Genomic DNA, 21,815 nt, shown 5'->3' with positions numbered 1-21,815 from the left:
AAGGAAGACTTGGTTCACGTGACTTTTTAAAGTGCCACCAGGCAGTCAGAAAGGTGAAAACCCTATTTTTAATGATCTGAACCCGGAACCTAATTCTTTTTTGCATATAGACACGGTATTGTTTGCACAGTTTTAATATACAATGAATTTTCTAGGAATTCAACTTCTGTGAAAATTCAGGGAAAGCCGTGCTTGGTTTTGTTCAGAATGTTACCTTTGTTCTTCACTTTGGAAGCATACCTTATCCACAGGAACACTGCTCACAGTAGTTCACTCTCCAGGACAATGAATCTGTATCAGTATGCAGTCATAGCTATCCCAATAACAGTGATTTGATATCTGACTACGTTGTTATGATTTTTGTTGTAAATGTGCCTGAGTATTTATATATTGAAATTTGTTTTATTACAAATTGATTTTATTTCTTCCTATCAATTAAAGAAGTGATTATATCGATTTTGAGTTCATTATATTACTCACGGATTCTATTTTTAAGAAAATAAAGAAGCAACTTTAAACTATTTGTTATAAAAAGAGAACTTTGGGTCTAATAGGTTGACAATCTTGGTGCTACATTGAGTTGGCTCTTAATTACATACAGTCTTGCAATCTTGGTTATATTTTTAAGAGGCCATGCATAGTCTCTGCTACTGGATCATAGATATCCTTGGAGTAGGACTGTGTTTTATAAATTTGGTATTCTAGTCACCACTTAGTTCAGTGTAATGTCTATTGAGCATTAAACAATTGATCATAGGACTACTTGGAAGACAGCCCCCACCCTGCATTCCATTCCTTAGATGCTACTGAGTTCCTACTGTGTGCAGAGCACTGGCAGCCTGGTTACAGCAGTCATTAAGAAAGGGTTTGGCACACGGGCCAGGCACAAATCTCAACACAGAGAATTCTGAAAAAGTGGAGACTAGAAGTGGTCCACTAGGGAAACGAAGTGCTATAGAGTTACGGAAGAGGAAGCAATTCCAACACATACATGCATCTGGAGTGGCAAAAGCACTTAGAAGTTCCTTTCCTCATAGGTGTTTCTATTTAATGGGTTGGCCACCATTTTTGCCCCACTGAATTAGAAGCTTTAGGGCTTGAAGTCTCAAGTCCTCTGATACCTTTGTATTCCTCTCAAGCTTTAGTGTAATCAGGGAAAAATCCCTTCTATTTCTTGGGACAAACTGCAGACACCCCATCTTTTCAGTCTTGTGTGATCCTATGATTTTTTTTTTTTTTTTTTTTTTTTTTGGTATATAGGCTAGATTGGCCTGGTGGTCAGGGGTGATTTGAATCTGTTGATAATTTGGTAGGTCATTTCACCACCTCATTTTCCTCATCAGAAAAGATGGAACCATCAATCTGGTCCCAAACTTGATTGTTCCTGGGAAGATTTTCAAAAATACATAGTTTATTGGGCTCCATTCCTAACGTTGAAAAGACTAAAGAAGTCTGGGTACCTGTAGATTTTAAAGGTAATTCCAATAGGTGGTCAGGTTTTCTTCTCAAACTTTAATGTGAATACAAGTCACCTGGGAGATCTTGTTAAAATGCAGATTGATTCATCAACTGAGGAGCGGGGCCTGAGAGTCTGTATTCTAACAAGCTCCCAGGTGGCACTGACCTTGCTGACCCATGAATCGCACTCCCGTAGCCCGGAATAAAGGACTTAAGTCTCTTTCTACTGAATATTTTCCATCTACATTAGTTACTAATGAGTAATGTTATACAAGGTGACTCATTAAAAATCACCCACAGTTAGTGTAAGTTGACCTAGCTAACTTAAATTGTTGTGGTAGACAATTATACATTTATACTTTTAAGTGATATTTTAAAATAACCTATGGAGGATTTTTCCCCCTTAAGTTAGCTCCCAGAATACAGCGTTGAAGTTTTCCAAGATCCTTAGACCAGAAACATTTCAACCAGTCAGCCGAGTTTTAACTGACTTTTTGTGGCACAGGTTGCTCAATGCTGATGTGATCTGAATGTCACTGAGGGCTCTACCTACCCTCTGAATCCTGCCAAGGGCTAGCATATGTCTGAAATTCCTTTCACAGAAGACAGAGACTGTCACTCACTCTGTAATTAGCGATGAGGTTTCAAATACAAATATCCCTGAGGAGGGTAAAGAACTGACTTTACATCTTAGCAGGAATAAAGAAATACTGGGGGATATTTTCATGGAAAGGGGTTTTCATAGGAAAGAGTCAAACTGGGTAGGCAGGGATGGCAGAGGGAGTTGCAGGCTGGGGCAGAGAGTTAAAAAGGGGTTTCAGAAAGGGAATTAGGGGTTCCAGTCAAGATGGTGGAGTGGTAGGGCCACGAGATTGCCTCTCCTTGTGACTACAATGAAACCACAACTGAATGCTAAACAACCATCAAAAAAAGGCTGGAACCTACCAAAAAAGACCTTCTGCAACTGGAAATATAAAGAGGGAACCACAGCAGGACAGTGGGAGGGGCATGCTCACGATATAATTGAGCCCCGTACCCCCCGGGTGGGCGACCCACAAGATTTGTTAAGTTGCAGAGGCCCTCCCACAGGAGTGAGAGCTCTAAGCCCCACATGAGGCTCCCCAGCTCAGTTCCTGGCATTGGAAGAAAAGGAGACCCCAGGACAACTGGTTTTGAAGGCCAGGTGTCTTGGCTCTGGGAGCCTCATGGGACTGGGGGAAATGGAGACTCTATTCACTTGAGAAGCGTACATGGAAACTCACGTGTACTGAGTCCAAGGACGGAGGCAGTGATTTCATAGGAACCTGGGCCAGACCTGCCTGCTGGTTTTAGAGGGTCTCCTGGGGACATGGGGGACTGCTGCATCTCACTCAGGGGACATAAAAGCTGGTGGTGGACATTCTGGGAGTGTTCATCTACATGAGCTTTCCTGGAGGCTGACATCTTGATTGGATCATTAGCACCAAGACCTAGCCCCACCCAACAGCCTATAAGGAAGCCTCAGGCCAAACAACGTACAGGGTGGGAACACAGCCCCACCCATCAGCAGACTTCCTAAGCCACAGAGGCCTCTAGACACAGCCCTACCCACCAGAGTTCCAGGAACAAGCTTCATCCAGCAGTGGGCAGGCATCGGCTCCTCCTGTCAGGAAACCTGTATTAGCCTCTAGTCAAGCGTCACCCACCAGAGGCAGATACTAGAAATAAGAAAACAATAACCCCAAAGCCTGTGGAAGGAATCCACAAACACTTAGAAAGATAGACAATATGAAGTGGCAAAGGATATCTCCCCGGCCAAGGCACAAGATAAAATCCCAGAAGAAGAAATAAGTGATGAGGAGATAGGTAATTTATCTGAGAAAGAGCTTAAAGTAATGATGGCCAAGATGTTCAGAGAACTCAAGAGGAGTATAGATGCACAGACTGAAGTTTTTAGCAAAGAGCTGGAAAATATAAAGAATACTCAAACAAATTGAAGAATAAAATCACTGAAATGAACAATACACTAGAAGGAATCAAGAATAGACTAAATGAGGCAGAAGAATGGATCAGTGAGCTAGAAGACAGATTATTGGAAATCACTACTTCAGAACAGAAAAAAGAAAAAAGAATAAAAAGGAATGAGGATGATTTAAGAGAACTCTGGGACAACATGAAGCGCTCTAATATTTGCATTATAGGGGTCCCAGAAAGAGGAGAGAGAGAGAAAGGACCTGAGAAAATTTTTGGAGAGATAATAACTGAAAACTTCCCCAACTTCGGAAAGGAAACAGTCACTCAAGCCCTGGAAGCACAGAGTATCACACAGAATCAACCCAAAGAGGAACACACCAAGGCACGTACTCATCAAACTGACAACAATTAAGGATAAGGAGAAAATATTAAAACTAGCAAGAGAAAAGCAACGAATAATATAGAAGGGAACTCCTGTAAGGTTATTAGCTGATTTTTCAGCAGAAGCTTTACAGGCCAGAGGGAGTGGCACGATATATTTAAAGGGATACAAGGGGGAAACTTAGAACCAAGAATACTCTATCCAGCGAGGCTCTAGTTCAGACTTAATGGAGGAGTCAAAAGCTTCACAGATAAACAAAAGCTAAAAGATTTCAGCACCACCAAACCAGCTTTACAACAAATGTTAAAGGACCTTCTCTAGTCATCAAACCGTAAGAAAAGAGAACAAAACAAAGAAAGAGAAAAAAGAGAGAGAGACCTACAAAAGATTGTTTTGGCTATTCAGGGTCTTTTTGTGGTTCCTTATAAATTTTGGAATTGTTTGTTCTTCTGTGAGGAATGTCATGAGTATTTTGATGGGGGTTGGGTTGGATCTGTAGATTGCTTTGGATAGTGTGGCCATTTTGATAGTGTTGATTCTTCCAATCCAAGAGCACAAGAAATCTTTCCATTTTTTTGTGTCATTTCAGTTTTCAGAGTATAGGTAACCTCCTTGGTTACGTTTATTTCTAGGAATTTTGTTGTTTTTGATGTAATGGAAATGTCTCTGCCAGTTATAAAATTCTGGTTTTTGAAGTGAAAAAACAAAGTGAATGAAGGGCTGCAAATGGCAAAATAGCTTTCTTTTTTATGGGTGAGTTGTATTCCATTATATATATATATATATATGAAGTGGCAAAGGATATATATATATATACTGCATCTCCATTATCTATTCAACTATTGATGTGCACTTAGGATGCTTCCATATCTTGGCAATTATAAATAACATTGCTGTTAATAGCAGGGTGTATGTATCTTTTTGAGTTAATCCTTATTGTGTGGTTGGCTTTATTCTTTTGATAACTATGTAAGTTTAAAAAGCTAAAGCTCTAAATGTTCTTAGAAACAATGAACAGTACATATATGCAAATTTAAAAATATATGTGCAGTAAAAAAAAAAAGATCTATCAAGCCATGAAAGACATGGAAGAAATTTAAAAGACATTACTAAATGAAAGAAGCCAGTCTGAAAAAGGCTACAAACTGTACGATTCTAACCAAATGACATTCTGGAAAAGGCACAGCTACAGAAACAATAAAAAGATCGTGGTTTCCAGGGGTTTGGGGAGAGGGAGGGAGGGAGGAATGAACAGATGGAGCACAAGGGATTTTTAGGGCAATAAAATTAGTCTGTATGATACTATAGTGGCTACATGTCATTATGTACTTGTCAAAACTCATAGAAAGTATAACATCAAGAGTGAACCCTAATTAAACTATGGACTTTGGTTGATAATAATGTGCCCATGTTGATTCATTGATTGTACCAAATATGCCACACTGACGAGGGGTGTTGAGGGTAGAGGAGTATATATGTGTGGGAGGGGAGGGCTATATGCGAACTCTGTACTTTCTGCTCAATTCTATTGTGAAACTGAAACTGCTCTAAAAGAATAAAGTCTATTAAAAAAAAGAAAGCAAGAAAGAGAAGCCAGGGGCTAAAGTACACTTGACCTTCTTCATAACTTTGTCAAAAGGAGGCTGCACCAAACTGTCTTCCTGAGAAACAGACACCTCCCATTTACTCTGCTCATCTCCCAGTTCATGTGAGAGGCACTCAGACATGTTTATCCTACAATCCTGCCAGCAAAGGAGTGGGTCCCAGGGAGGAGAAGGGTGAGGATGAGAACCGCTTGTGGAGCTTGAGCTGACCAGGGGGCTGAGGGAGGAGAGGGTCAGCAGGAGAACTGCGATGGACACCAGGAAGAGGACCGTGGGTGTGACCTAGAAAAGGAGGGGCCACACTGCACAGCTGCTCAGGCTCAGACCTCCTCCTCATCTCCTGTAACTCACTTCAAGGTCACGACTGTTGTTTGAGACATGTAAACGAGGCCGAGGATATTTATCTTTCTTCCAGCAATTTCAGACACCCAGTCTTCCCCACAAACTTGTGACACTCAAGGACACTCACACTCAGGGAGAGCAGTGAGGCAGCTGGAAGGTCTTTTAGTCTGTCTGCTGCCCAGGCAGGATTTGCCCCAGGGCACAGTGGCTGAGCATCTAAGGTCTAGAACAATCTCAGAGCAGGAGACTGGGCACCTGCCAGGACTTAAAGCCGGGGAGAGCTCACTCCAGCCACTCCCCTCTCAAGGGGTGTTCTCTCACCTCTTAAGCACTTTGCCTGAAAAGAAAAGGAGCTGAAGAGAGGCGTGCAGATCACCTGGGCTGTTGAAGCCAAGAGGAAAAGAGTTCCAGGCTCAAATGATAGCTGTGCAGCTGTAAGCCCCAGGGTTCACCAAATATCCACTGACATGCAGACACACAAGAGAACGCTCAGTCCAAGTCACGTGAGGGGGAGAAGCTGTCGGCTGAAGCTGCAGGATCTCAACAGCCCAGGCCCACCACACAGAGACGGGTGGAAGGTCCCTGGTGCCTGCTGACTCAGGGCCCTCAGGACACAGGCTGCCCACCACGCCTTCAGAATGGAGCCCGTTTGTGCTAAAGGAGAAGGGAGGAATGTTACTTTTGTTTACCGTAGAAGTCACCTGACCCAGGGAGAACAAGGTAACCTAAGTATTGTGCCACTAGAAGGGACTCTAGATCGTTTAATACACACTCACCCTTTTATAAGTAGGGAAATTGAGACCCAGCAAGGGCAAGAGCTTTGTACAAATTCACTGGTAAATTCTTGGCAGTGTTGAGTCTAGAATCCAGCTGACTCCCAGACCCACTCTCCTGCCATCCCTCTGCTGCCTCCCCAGAGAACGGGCGGCTTTCCTGATGGTTGCAGTTTTCTGAATACCCTAGATTGTTCACTTCCTTTATTTACTCAGCCCCCAGGTGGGGCCGGATGGGGCTGCCATCCAAGCTGCCCCAGCTCCAAGCTTGAAGACCAGTGGGAAGGGGGTTCTTGCCAAAGGCCCATGATGGACTGGAAGAGAAAAATTATAGGTTCATGAACTTATACCACCCCCTTGAAAACTCATTTTCATGTTTAAAGGGAGAAATGAAAGCTCTAACTGGACCTATAAGAGCACCCATGGGTGCTGGGCTGCACCCACTGGCCTGCAAGCCTGGTAGCTGCCCAACCTCCAGACCAAGGAAAGCACCCAGAGACAGAGACAGAAACATCACCAGCTTATTGGATAGGGAATCTTACACGTCCACAGCAGAAGATCCCAGAGCAACACCCCACCATAGACGGCAAGCAAAACATGGCAACAACCTTTGCTCTTCAGAGGAGAAGGAGGCTACCATGTATAGGGGGAACTGATGTCAGAGTGGCTCACCAGTTACTAGGGAAACCAGTGCCTGGGGCAGGGGACAAGCATGTAGGCAGTTACTGATTAAGCCCTACAATTAAGGGGATTGGATGGTCATGTGAGTGAAGCAGGGACTGGTCGAAAAGGGGATGTACAGAGAGCAAGAGAACAGCCATCTTAAATGGCCTGACCATAACTAATTCAGCACACGCTAAGTCCAGCGTGGGCGTGAACAGGTGCGAAAGCAACTCTCAAGCCATGGTTGGTTCTGAGTCTGGAAGTTATGATCCCACCATAGAAAATATCAGTAGCCTCTGATGGTTGGACACAAGTCGGGGCTGTACATCCCCACCCCAACAAGCTTACTGCCAAGTGGAGCTGTTGCAATAAAAGCAAGTCTCAGCTCACACCAAATCCCATCAAATGCAGGGAACTTTGTTAGAGAGCAAATTAATCCAAAAAACCTCATTTGTGGTTCAGAAGATCTCTCTCTCTTTTCCTCTGCAACCATCCCCACCCCAAACAAAAAACAGCAGAAACATCCAAGCAAGAGGGCTTGCTGTCTTCAGCCCTGTCCTTAAAGGGTTGGCCCTCTTCAGGCACCCTCTCCCCACAGGGTGATGAGTCACAGGGCCCAGGGAACATGTCCACTCAAAGCTCACACCTCACCTTCTGGACTACTCTTCGGTACCCAGAATCCCAGAACTTCCTACCCAAGGGTCCTGAACTCATCTCCAAAGCCTGCATAGGCATCTCCTCAGGGTCTGAGTCCTAAGGATGGACTAGCCCATTGCTGTGCTGAGTGGACATGTGAGCTGGGGTGTCTTTAACATGTGACATAGAGTTGGAGGTGGGCAGAAAAGGGGAAGCAGTGGGGGAGGAGGGGCAGACGGGACGCGGAAGGGGTCCCAAGGATTCTATATTCAGACTGGGCATTTTGGGTCCCTCTGAAGATATATTTTTCAAGGCAAGAGGCTAGAACATATTCTGTATTATAATTTCTAGGCTAGATTCACAGCTTTTATATATTTGGAAACAAGGTATTTGGGTCTCCATCTGCACTCTTGCACCAGTCTGTAAACCTCCGTTAGCAGCAAGCTTTTTTATTTTTTTCCCCTAGCACTGGGTGGCCTTTTATTTTAAAGTCAAAGGCACAGCCTGGATGCACTGAGGCAGTGAGTGACTGTGGTGGCTGGCCCAGACCCCCAGGGCCCCACCCAGCTAGGTGCTGCTGTGCCAAAGGGGAGAGGAGGCAGGTTTTTTGAAGCCAGCACAAAGACTGGGCTCCTGCGGTTAGATGGTGGGGGAAAGGGGTGGGTCATCTTATCCCTGGAGACACCACCCCAGTGGGCTCCAAGCCCCAGCCTTATACGGGGGGCAAAGTCATTGGGCTTGCTGATTGTCAAACCATATTCACACAAGACAATGAGTCCTGTTAGATACTCTTAACCAAACACAGACCAAATAATCTGCTGCTTCTGCTAAACCAAGAATCACTTCTAACACTTTTTATGTAAATCAAGTCACCTAAATTGTTGACAGAGACTAGAAGTAACTTTCTTGTTTTACCCACTAATTAATCCACCCTGAAGAGTTAAAACAGAGGAGGATTTACTTGCTCATGCACATATCACATTACACATGCCAGAGGATTTAAAAAATAAATGACCACAAATACAACTAAACAGCCAGCCTCCTGGGCTCCCCTTCCTGTTTCTTAGCTTGACACATCTAGGATAGTGTTCTGGGTGGGCCGCAGCCCCCAGAGTAAGGGATGGACTCGGACCCAGGAGCCCAGGACTAAGGGGCTCCCTGGCTCTTCCCCCTGGAAGGTCCATGCCATCCCCCAGAGACGATTTATGTCACGGGATCAGGCAACGATTCTGACACTCAACAAGCCACATACCCCAGGCCTATGTCCAGGTTTGGGCTTCTAAAATATTTACTGTACAAGGTTCACGCAATCTCTCTTTCCTCCCATGCCAGTGCTACACGTTAAGCAACTTTCCTTTATCTACACTTACAACACCTCAGAATTTTCTATTTGCATCCACTTAAGGACTTTCCATGAGCAGGCCCAGCTGGGAGCCACCACGTGCTGATTCCCCAGCTCTTTGCTGTGGTTTCTCTTCACATAAACTTGCGATACTCTGATAATTGTTTTTCAGCATTCTCAGAAGTTGTGAGAAAGCAACATCGAGCCTAAAATGCAGAATCAGAACTGAAAGCTGTGACATTAAAAATCCCAGAGTTCTATCCAAAATTCTCTACAAAGTCAACTAGAACCCCAGGTAAATTAACCGGGAGAAAATTTTTATCATTTAGCAACAGACAGCAGCAGGTGCAAACCTTAGTCTATAGATATACAAATATTTATTCTTCTGTAACTCAGCTTAATTTCTATTTTAGCCCTCATTTCACCAGAGGAGTTAAAACTTGATCAATTCAGGGTTACGTCTTTGTTCTAAAGCACTAAGAGCCATGTTGTGTATGTGTGTGTCTGTGTGTTTGGGCGTCTAGTCTCAGGTCATCTGTCCACATTGGCATCTGCTGAGACCATCACCATCTCACCTGGCCTTGGTCACCCATCCTTGCGGATGGCAGCTGAGCTGCCCCTCGCTCCTACCCATGCAGCCTGTTCCGAGCCGGCTACTCTGTTCTGCCGCTCTCAGCAGCGTGGGGGTCATCCCTTCGCTCTCAGTCCATGCTGTGGCACGGGGAACTTCATGAGACTGTTTCTACAGTCCTGTCTGCCTAGAAATGCCCCAAATCCACTTCTTCAGTGTCTTGCCTCTTTTCTAGGGATCTACCCTGGAAGTAAGAAGCAGGCGCCCCTCCCTCCAGTCTCACAAACCAACTGGTGGGTTCTATCATCCGGTTCATTCCCATCCACCTGAAACACAATCCTGCTGTCAAGAATCCCCTAATGACTGTACAGTTTTTACTTTCCCTCTGAGCTCCCCTCCTCCCCCAGAGTCCCCAGGGACTGGGGGTGAAGACCTTCAAGTAGGATATCATAACTTCTCCCAGATCTCTAGCATATGTCACTCCTTCCTTCACACACAGGCTTAGACTTGAGAAACTCAAAGGCCAGAGAAACAGGACCTCACATCTCTCTTATCTCTTGAGCATCCTTCACTGAGAAGATGAACACAGACTAATCTTGCTTGAAGGAGCAGAGATGAGAGGTGGGTGAGAGGGTGAAGAAAGAGATTTAAGAGGAGAAAGACTGTACTGTTTCATTATACCCAAGCGTAATACTGACAGAGTTTTAAATATGTTTCCATATAGCCTGTTGATAGAACCTCCTTTCGAAAATACAGATATGACTGTCTAACTACTCTGCTTCAAATCCTCCAGGGGTTCCACATTGCCCACAAAGGTAGACCAAGATCCTCGCCATCAGAGAAGTGAGGTGCTGGGATCACTGAGTGGTTCATCTGGGAGACATACTATTTTGCACAAGAGGAGAAAGCAAATGTTCACGTGGACTATCCAACCACTAAAGCACCAGGTCCTGGGAATAAAACTAACAAGTTCCCTAACAGTCCCCAAACCTGGCTCTGACCTCTTCTCGTGCAAAACTTCTGACCTGATTTTAGAAGATCCCGTTTCATTTCTTAAATCAAATATCCTTATCCTTCATGCACTATGGCTGCTCCGAATCGACCGATAAGAAAAAGAATGCCCTTAAAAAAATAACCATCAGGGCAGTTTCAGTGTGAGCTTTCTCTCCTGCCTCTCCCTGCCAGACCTTGGCTTCTTTTTTCCAAAACGTGGCTGGAGCATCTCCTTCAAGAAGTCTTCCTCCAAGTCTCTGACTCAATTCTAATCAGACTCTGACTCGTGTGAGTAGCAGAGACCCTGTCTGTTACAGTTGTACGTGTTGTTTTTCCTGTCTTCTTTCTTTGATTAGCCTGTACACTCTACTGGGCAAGCCCTGCACCCCCACATCTTTTGCAGCACCCCAACCACTTAGCACAATGGTCTGCACACAGAGGGAAATTAATTTTTGCAGCTTGACATGTGGGTCCCCACTCCAGCTCCCGGGTAATCATTTATCAGCAAACAAATTAGTTATCAGTAAAACAGCCAAGGCTTCCAGAGTGAATCATTTGTATTTCCACTGCTGGAAAAAATAACATACACCACTTCCCTTGCAGAGGGGAATTTCAATAGAGAATATGAGAGGGGAGGGTATAGCTCAAAGTGGTAGAGCACAAGATTAGCATGCACGAGGCCCTGAGTTCAATTCCCAGTACCTCCTCTAAAAAGCAAATGAATAAACCTAAGTATCTCCCTCCCCCACGAAACAAAATAAGTAAATAAACCTAACTTTAAAAATAGCTATTAAAAAAAATAGAGAATGTGGTCGTGACCCCCAGGGGTAGATCTTGCCTGAGAGTATTGACACTTGTAACTCTCTGACCTGGAAAAATGAATCAGCTTTTATTTTGAATCATGTTTTCACCTAGGTTCCTTTAGCCTAAAGGCGTAAAAGTCAGAGAAGGTAATCCCCATCCTACTGGCAACAACAAGTAAACATACATATAATTAGCAGCACTAAATCCTGGGATCCAAGCACACTCCCACCCCTGCAGCATCCAGGGTGGGCTCACAGATGGCTCAGAGGCTGTGCCTGCCTCCATCTGTCCCTGGCACAGCCCCACCCGGGCGCCACGCTGCTTCTCTCTTGCATCTCCTGCTGATGCCCAGAGCCTGCTTCTTCTGCCTGACTCGCCCCTCTAAGGCTGTGGGGAGCTCTGCCTTGATCCCCTACTCCTGGGTGGGCTGCTTCACGAGGGAGCTCAGCCCTGGGGAGCTTTCTGAGGAAGCATTCTTTCCCTACACCTCCTGTCTCCACCTCCCTCTTCCCCATCCTCCCCCCCTCCCTCCATGATGCTGGTCCTTTACCTTCACCAGCTGCAGCCTAGCCAGGCACCAGTGGAGGAGGACCTCCATCTCTCCCTACTACAGGGTTCAGACACCCGAGGTTTCAAGTCAGACAGGCTATTTTTACATTTTGACTCCATCTCGACAATTGCTTCTCTTCTCTGAACCTCACTGTTGTCATCTATGCAATAGAAGGAATAACATCTACCTATGGTGTTGTCGTGTGCAGGAAGCAGAAATGTCAATAATACTGATACCACCTAACAACCAAGGGATTTGCATGTGCCGGGTATGCCGTGGTCACACATTTTCCAGAAGCCCAGCATGACAACTGGCCCAGAGCAGGTGGTCAGCAGATTCTGTCCCCTCTTCTCCCTTCTTTTCTTCTCCTTCCTCTCTCCCTAAGTCTAGCAGGACCTGAGGGCCCAGTTTCTGGTCCCGAATGGGGACTTTGTCCTCTCTGCAGCATCTTTCCTTCTCCCACCAGCAGCGTGGGAGCCCCCAGACCCCCTGAGACTCTCCACACACTAGAAAAAGTGATCTCTTCCCCTTCCTGTCCAAGTACCCTGCCCAACAGGGCAGCTCCATTTCCGTCCCCAGCCAGGTTTCCAAGCTCCATCCCCACGTGGGGCTGCCACACATGGTACTCTGTTCCTTCAGGGAACATAGTAGCCATTAGCTAGAGACAGGGTCAGCTCCACATTCTCCTGGACCAGAGAAGGTGCCCCTAAGAGCCCTTTCCTTCCACTATGGCACACAGGCAGGCCCTCTGTGCCAGCCACACTGCAGAACACTTGCTGGACCCAGAGAACCAAAGTCTGAGGGGAGCAATCTGCAGTGGAGCAAAGGGCGGGAACCAGCTGGGCCCAACCTTCATCCTGACCTGGAGATGCAGCTGAGAAAAAGGGGCCTGGGAGGAGAGGGGGCTGCACCCAGTGTCAGGGGAGGGGCTGAGCAGGACACCAGGACTGTGTCAGACTTCAAGGGGCCATCCTACTGTGGAGTTTGAAGACCTCTGAGGAACCCCCAGTGGATTTTGCTCCCCTTTGCCCTGCTTCTGGTGTACATGCATCGTCTCAGCAAGGCTGCTGGACTTTCCCTCTTCCTCTATCCATTCTTGCTTCTGTGGAGGTCCTGCCTGACATCTGTGTGTTTACCCCTAAGCACCAAATCTCGTTTACGCCACCCTTCAGTAGTTATGGACACTTCAAATGTTACTGCTAAAATTCTGTTCCCTTCTCTCATCACCATCCCATTTCCTCTCACCCACTCCCAGTCTCTCCCAAAGGAAACCATGAGTTGGATATTCAAGCCGCCCTCATCAGCCCTTTCTCCAAGTTTCCCGGGCTGTGTGACTGCCGGTGATCTCCCATGAGGTCATAAATCCAAACACTTGAACTGCAGCAGACCACAGCAGCTGTGACTTCCACTCTCTCCCCCTCATCCTGGGCAAAGGCAGGCCTGGCTGGTTTCAGGGCACTTTCTTTCCTGCCTCCGTAGTAAGAAAGGGCCAGTCACAGCAGAGGTAAAGGACAGTCCTCACCTCCCTCTGGCCAGGAAGAGGTGGACAGCAGGCCTCACAACCTGGCAGGAGAGGAGACAAGACTGAATGTCTCCGGAAGCTATAAAGTCAGAGAAATAATAGTGGCAAGCGGGCACCGGACTCTGAGCCCTGCGTCAGGTGAATTATGTTCACTGAGTCTTCACAGCAATCCCGGGAGCAGGGGAGGTAAGTGCTGCTACTATTCCCCTGGCGACAAGAGGCTCAGAACGGCTCCATAACTCCCCCACGGTCACACAGGCCAAAGGGGAGAGAAAATGACTTGATGCATCTCCTTTTGTCATTAGGTAGGATGATCCCCAGGAACTGGACAAAAAAGGTGCTGGACCCAGTTGGCATAATAAAATAACAGAGGTTTGCTGAACCAGCCCTAGAACTTCAAGAAAGAACATGGCTGTGGAAGACAGAGGTGGCTGCCCAGGGAAGAGATCTTGTAAGAGCTTGTCTGGTGTTGACTTATCGGCATGTTCTTGTGTTGGGTTGGGCCGACCTGGAATTCCCTTCTGCTACCCCAAATCTCCTGTAAAAGGCAGCCAGGTGGGCTAACACTGCCTGCCATCACATTAATGAGCATAGGTAGGTGTTGCTTGGAGGATGAAAGGAGGGAGCAAGGTCTGGCCTGCAGGGAAGCCGTGGAGGACAGGCCGGCAGCCTCTACTCTGGAGACTGCATGGACCACTCGAGGGTTTGTTCTGAGCAGGACCTGGAGGCAGAGGGAGGCCATGGGAGTGCACCTGCCCTGGAATCCTCAGATACCCTGCAAGGAAGCAAGGGTCCCAGCATAACTGGGGATGGAGGCTTAAGCCGTTTGATGAGGATATTACAGAAAAATGATTCCCAGAAAGCAGAAGGATTTGGGAACTCTCTGTTTCACATCAGGCGATTCTAACAACCACCCGATGAGGTAAATAATTCACTTTCTCCTTTGCGTAGACAGGTAAACCCAAGTTATTTAAGAGGTGGGACTCATCTGGAGCCAAAGCCGGAGCCCACAGGCTGTCCTTCTGCTCTGCACTGAGAGTTGCCCTCGAACGAAGAACCTCACCCTGCAGGCTCCGCCTGCTCCCGCACAGGCCTCGGGTAGGCAGCGAAAGCCCTTCTTCAGGGTGAATCTCATGCTCTGTCTTCCTCCCCACACCAGGGTAGCCTAAACCGCTTCCCTTGAGCACTACAGCATTAGGAGTCCTGACTCTAAGTCAGACAGCCTAATTGTGTGACCCTGATAAATAATAACATCTATTTTGTAGGGCTGGTGCCAGGAGTCAAAGAAAACAAAAAGTACCTAGCATACAGTTAGCTTACAAAAAAAATTAATTGTATTACTATAATGGTTTTGCCTCAGCACAGATTGTTTTCCTTAAATTCTGGACACGTAGGGAAAAAACTCCGAATTAAACCATAGTCTGCAACACATGGATATTAAAGTTATCACAAGAAAAGTATACGGATTTTGGAAGGGCTAGTATATCCTGATTGGTTATTTTCTCTATTGCTATCATTTCAATGTAGATTTCCATTAAGTAGTGTTCCCAAGAACTCTTATAACTTATTAATTAAATACTTTGATGGCCTCAAGGCAGAACTTAAGAAAATTACCAACTGTAATTTAGCTATCTGCATATTTGCACACTAACATTTCTTGGTATATTTTAAAATTCATAACATTTATTTCTAACAGTAAGTCAACTTGTTTACTGTAGGACATTTTAAAATAAAAAGTATAAAAGAAGAAATAAAAATTGTATGCTTACCATCAGAGATACTATTAATAAATACTGACTTACTGCTATCTTTTCTGTTTAAAAATTTTACTTATCAAAATAAGTCCATTTTCACTGAATATTCAATAATGAAAAATTTCCATATCATTATTCTTTTAAAACACAATGTTTATGCTAGTATAATAGTCTACAATAAATCTATAACTTAATTTACATAACCATTTTCATATAGTTGTATATTTAGACTGCTTCTAATTATTCCCAATTTTAATGTGGACACTTTTATACATAAATCTGTATGTGCTTCTCTAGTTGGTTCCCATATTTCCTCAGGTCTCATAGCAACCTGTGAGTCAAATAAAATCAACCATTTTGCCCAAATTACAGCAGTACAGCTCTTCTGCCTTCCCTACCCACCCTCCTAGCATAAAGGAAAGAACTGGGCACTTGCTGCAAAGTCTCTACCAGTTTTATTGCTCTTATTTATCTCACTTGACGTAGATAGTCATACATTTTGCTGAAGAAATATGAATACATTTGATTATAGGATGCTGCCCCAGTATCACCTAGAGATATTATATAATATGTGGTATATGCATCACATGTCCTTACTAGAATTCAAAAATTTGACCTACAGGGTTTCCACAATAAAGTGATGATTTTTAATCCTGCTTCAATTAGAATCATCTGGTAAGCTTTAAAACAAAAACAAAAACCAACGCCCAGGCCCAGACCTAAATATTCCAATTCAATTATTTCTACAAGTTTTGTTTTTTTTACGATATACTTTTTATTTTGAAATAATTATAGATTCATAGGAGGCTGCAAAAATAGTTCAGAAAGATCCTGTGTCCTCTTAAGTTTCCCTCAGTGGTAATATCTTATACAAATCCAGGACACTGACATTGCTACAATCCATGCATTTCACCAGTTTTACGTGTACTCCTGTGTGTGTGTGTGTGTGTGTGTGTGTGTATGTGTGTAGTTTTATGCAATTGTATCACCTGTGTAGATTCATGTAACCACCACCACAATCAAGATACAGAACTGTTCATCTTCAAAAAGATCCTTGTGCTACTCCACCTCCCTCCTTGCCCCATTCCTAACCTCTGATTCCACTTATTTTTGAGTCCCCAGGAGGTGCCTCAAACAGAAACCTCATACATGTTTCCCCAGGCCAGCCTGCTTGGTGCCGGCACTTCCTACAGGCCCCCTGGAGGGAGCCCGCTGCCATCCCTTCTGCCATCGCTGTCCCCAGGTCAATGCCCTACTGCTCAGGACGCTGCCTCCAGGACACCTCAAAGCCTACAGAGCTTAGATATGTCAAATGGGGCAGCAATAGGATGGACAGAGATAGGATGAGCCCTAAGAAATGGAAAGACTGCCCACTCTCCAGCTCTGTGTCACACTCGGCCAGTTGTGTACTGGCCAGAGCAGGACAGTCTCTGCCAGAACCATACACCCTCACCCATTCTGACTGCTGCTCCCTTGTCTTTGCAGGTCAGTTCTAAGCCCCAGTGCTGGGCTGGTCAGGCACTGCCCTTGTCTCCACCTCTGTCCCCTAAGGGACTCTGTTCAAAGCTAGCGTTCACATTGTCTGGGTAAGTAGATGCCTGAGGGCTTTCCCTGCACACAAGTTCATCAGATCCCACTGGGCTAAGTTGCAGAGCCACAGTTTAGGCTTGGCTAGGAGCCCCACTCCTCTCAGGATAAATCTGACAGTATTAAAAAGAGATGAAGCAGCCAACTCAAGCCCAGGGACTCTTTCACCAGTTGAATGGGATCCATCATCTCATTCCAAATATACAGGTTTTACTGAGTCTAGCTTTGGTCAAACATGTTTGATTGTCTAAAGAAGATAATTATCCTCCCTCTCATTGCCCTCCCATCTCATACAAGACATGTTCATGGTAATTAGCTGTATACCTCAGTAGTTAAGTTACAGAAGAGCAACAGGGGAGCGTGACTAGCTAGGATAGGAATTAACATCACCCAAAAATAGATACAAGGACTCTAGAACCTCTTTGCGGGAGAGGGCAGCATGTTTTAGGTGGTAGAAGAGTAACTGCACCGTGTTAGGCAAAAGCACAATGTTGCTATTGTCTTTATCTGGAAGTAGAACAGGAGTCAAAGAAGAGTGTTGTGGATGCCAAGCTGACGAGGCACGGACTGCGGTGGCTCTGTACCACGTGAACCGAGCTGAGCTGGAGCTGTTTCCAAGAATTCCCTTCCCTGTACAGTTTCAGGTTTGCATTGGCCACAGGAGATGTTTTGCATCAGATTTGGAAGGTGGACATGAAGGAGTGACCATGGTTTCACTCCCTGGAAGTACCCACAGGGTAGCAGGCACCATGGTTGTCAGTGAATATTGTCACTGACCTGCTGGCTTGGGTTTGTTAGTGTGAGGCAACACCCAGCCCACGGTTCCTCCAGCTCCTGCCAGTTTCTCTGTGTCCTGGGCCAGGTGTAGGCGTCTGTCACAAAGAGTGCCAGCTTCTCCTGCAGGTCACCTTGGAATGAAGGCTGGGGGTGGCAAGTTCCAGTTTGTCTTTGCAGTGTCTGTTGGTCCTGGTCTTATTCATTCCTAACTCCCTTCTCAACTGCCCATCTGGCTGATCTATAGTGACGTCAGCCTCGACTCTAGATGCAGGGCCAACAGTATAGACAGGCAGCTCCCTCAGTGCAAAATAAATACTGGTCCAAAGATTGGCCCTCTGTCCCCATTATTCCATATCCCTCAAGTGCTTCCGCATCTTTGATCAAACCCCAACTGATACAGAATTATGTGCTGATTACCTCTCAGAGAAGGTATAACTGGCAGAACTGGGAATCTATTGACAACAGAAGATCAAGTGTTAACTGTATATTGATCGGAGTGATGCAAGATGAGCAAGAAATTAAAATGCCCTGTGGAGATGCATGAATATATATATTCTCTACCCTGAACAACAAATTCTAGGCAACACCCAGCCCTTCTACTCTGACACTCAAATATCCTACCTGTTCTTCAAACAGGAAGCATCTTTACAAATGCTTAATCATTCTTTACTTGACAAATTCTGTTTTATTTACCTCTCAGGTAAGTCTGCCCCACACACCACGCCCCAGCCACACTCACATACTAGCTATGGGTCAAAAATTTTGCTTAGGTATTTTCCTTCCTCCCACCCTAGACTTGACCTCAATCTTCTATCACTTTGATGTTATCTCTCAAACTCGAAACTCTGGGTTCTGAGGTCCTAACTCAGATCCCTGCCTTAGGACACCTAAATGTCACATTCATCTGTGTGCATCCTGGTATCTGGACTTCAGAGCCCTATGGACTCTGGCTTGACTTGGCTTTTCAGACCCTGAACCTCCTGGGACTTTGGCAGAAGCCCACAGCCCCAGCTCCTACCAAAGTCATCTTCCTACCTTTGATGACCTGGATGGTGCCACCCAGTGAGAAGGAGGTGTTGGTATCTGGACATCACATGCAGGACCCAACATCCTGGAAGTGGAGTTAAGCCACTTACAGAAATACAAAGTAAGCATCCAAAAAGCTTTGAGGAAATCATACTTCATTCTATCCAACCCAAGGTAATCAGGGGAGTCCTCCTAGATTAGATGACCTTTGTAGGACTGGCACAAATTTAGCTTAACCACAGCTATATGTCATGGTCCAGGAGCTGAGCTGGGAAGGTAGGAAGGGAAAATGCTTTGGATAATGGAGAAAGCCAGAGAATTGGAATGTGAGGCCTTATGTAGACAAAAATCAGTTAAACGATTAAAATAATGAAGAGAAAAACAGTAGGGAGGGAATACAGGCAAGTTTCAATGTTCTGTTCTAAAAAGAACCAGGGAAACTGTAACCACCAAAAATAAGCCTCCAGTTCATTGAACACTTAAAACTTGTCTTTCATAAACTTCTTGCTGGGGTGACAAACACCTGAACAGTAAAAAAGAGGGAAAACTAGACGAACATCAAATCTTAGTGTGTTGCCCCCAGATTGAGAGAACGTCATTCCTGGGGGTGGGGAGGGTAGAGCTCAGCAGTGTGAGGTCCTGGGTTCAATCCCCAGAACCCCCATAAACGAACAGACAAACAAACAAGCCTAGTTGCCCCCCCAACAAAAAAAAGAGCACACCATTTCCACAGAGATGAGAGACAAGTCCCAGTTCTGAGGCTCTTGGCAGTTCCAGGAAGCACACATGTTTTCTGAACTCCCATGAGTGCTCTTGACAGGCTGAGCTGGTGAACATGTCCTAAGAATGCATCTGTGAACAACTTCTCTAGTAAAACACACAGGGAAAAAATCGCTGAAGATATTTCTGTTATAAATAAATATAGCACTGTATCTTTCTGACTCCTTATGGCAATGGAGATTTCTCTATAAAACACAGACACGCACACAATTTGTAAGGACACCAGCAAAATCACTGTTCCCTCTGAAAACCTGTTTTGACTACGTTTATTATCTAACAAATATAATTCTAGTCGATACGTTTGGAGTAAGTTCCACAGATCCTCACTATCTAAAATACTCTGATCAGAAATTTTCTCACTCATGGTACTAAAACAATACCTCTCAGATTCATCAGATTAGTTAAAGTAGAGTTGAACTCTATCTAGACTTCTTGTAGACCCGTCCAAAGGACTGTGATCCACCTCAGGATAGTCAAATCATGAAGCGGTGAGATCATAGTATTGTGCCTCTGAAGTGGAGCTAAGTGCTAGGAAGCCTTAGAAATGGAGGAGACGCAGGAATATTTTTTCGCATATAACCTATATGAAGCCGAGATCCATGTGGTTCAGTTTCAGAATGGTGTCAAAGAAATACAGTCCATCATAAGAAGGAATTTCAAAGACTCACATTCTTTAGCTGAGGTTCTTGGAAACCATGAAGAGAAGGCCAATATACAGCACACTGCAACATTTATCTACCCGTGTCACTCATAGCAGGCTGCACTTGTTCTGAAGCATCTCTGGCCGCAATTTCCCCATGCCTTTTTCCAAACCGAGTCCCACACTTGGGTCTTCCCTCTCTTTCCTTCCTCTCTTTTTCTGTCTCTTGATTGTGTACTTTGATACAACCCCTTCTCCAGTAATTAAAAAAGGAATAAAGCCACTCCCCATTTAGGAAGGGAAGGAGGGAGGAAATTGGACAGGCATGACAGCATTATTTTTGTTATCTGGGAAAGGGAGGGAGGTTGCAGAACAATCTTGATTCCACTGAACATCCTCCCTGCCAAAGAGAGATAAGAGAACTTAATTTATACTGAGATCAGGGTGGGGAACCCAATTCTGAGATAGAAATGAATCCCGGGCCACACATTCATAAAAAGTGTATCTTACAATCATCTCTGTTGGTTGATGTATTATTTCTTTATTGTAAGAAAGTGAATATAAGATGTTAAACAGCTCATGCTTCGAAAATTAAGAGGGGGCTACATAAAACTCGTCTTAATAAGTGCACCATATAAAAATAACAATAATAAACTATAAATGCTGATATATAGATATACAGATATAGATATATAGATACATCCAATTATCTCTCTTACCTTTAACAATGTGAATAATAGAGACAAATTAACTTGAAGAAGGTCAGATAAAACAATGTTCTCCCTCACATAAAGGCTACACCCTAAACTGAACAGGGGAAAACATCATGTAATTTATCTCTCGTAAATCCCAGGTACTATGCCAGCTTTTAGAGCCAAACCAATGTTCCAACATTTGTGAAACCAATTTTATAATGTTTTAAATCAAAATTTCAAGTAGAATCTTCTTATTGTGCACACACACTGGGGCAGGATTTTACTTCCTTGATCCAGGTTGGGTCTGGGGAGGGACCCCTTGAGGAATGAGGTCTGCTGATCTCAATTGCTCAGCTTAGCAGAGGCATCAAAACTGGCAGAGGAGAGAGGCCAACTCTCCTCTCTCAGAGGGTTGGGGCCCCCACAAATTACTGGAAGCCAGAAAGGTGTGGAGAGAAAGAATAGCAGGAACCTATGTCTGAAGTGGCATTTCCAATGGGCATTCAGGCAGCTTCCTTCACCTGAGTGTGGGTAAAGGCCTCCCTTACACAGAACTCACACTTCCCTCTGTGAACTGCTAAGCCAGGGCAAGATGTGCAGCCTTTGGAAGCAAATAAAATGCCCCCAACTGCAACCTAACTCCCAAACAACTCAGCCCAGCGTTGTGCTTCAAGGGCCCACAGCTCTGCCCTGCAAAAAAGCTGAAGAGCCCTGCAGCCCAGCCAGTGACTTCATCCTCAAGAGACAAGGACTTGATCCTGGCAGGAGAGTGGTGACGCACTACAGTGCAGTTTTAGTCTGCACGAGCTGCTATAACAAATTGTCATAGGCTAGGTGTCTCAAACAGTAGAAATATTTATTTCTCACAGTTCTAGAGGCTACATATTCAAGATCAAAGTGCCAGCAGGGTCAGGTTCTGAGAAGAACCTTCTTCCTGGTTATGGCCACCTTCTCCCTGGGTCC

Source organism: Camelus bactrianus, chromosome 8 (assembly GCF_048773025.1).
Source record: "Camelus bactrianus isolate YW-2024 breed Bactrian camel chromosome 8, ASM4877302v1, whole genome shotgun sequence".
NCBI lineage: Eukaryota > Metazoa > Chordata > Mammalia > Artiodactyla > Camelidae > Camelus > Camelus bactrianus.
This window is presented reverse-complemented; position numbering follows the sequence as displayed.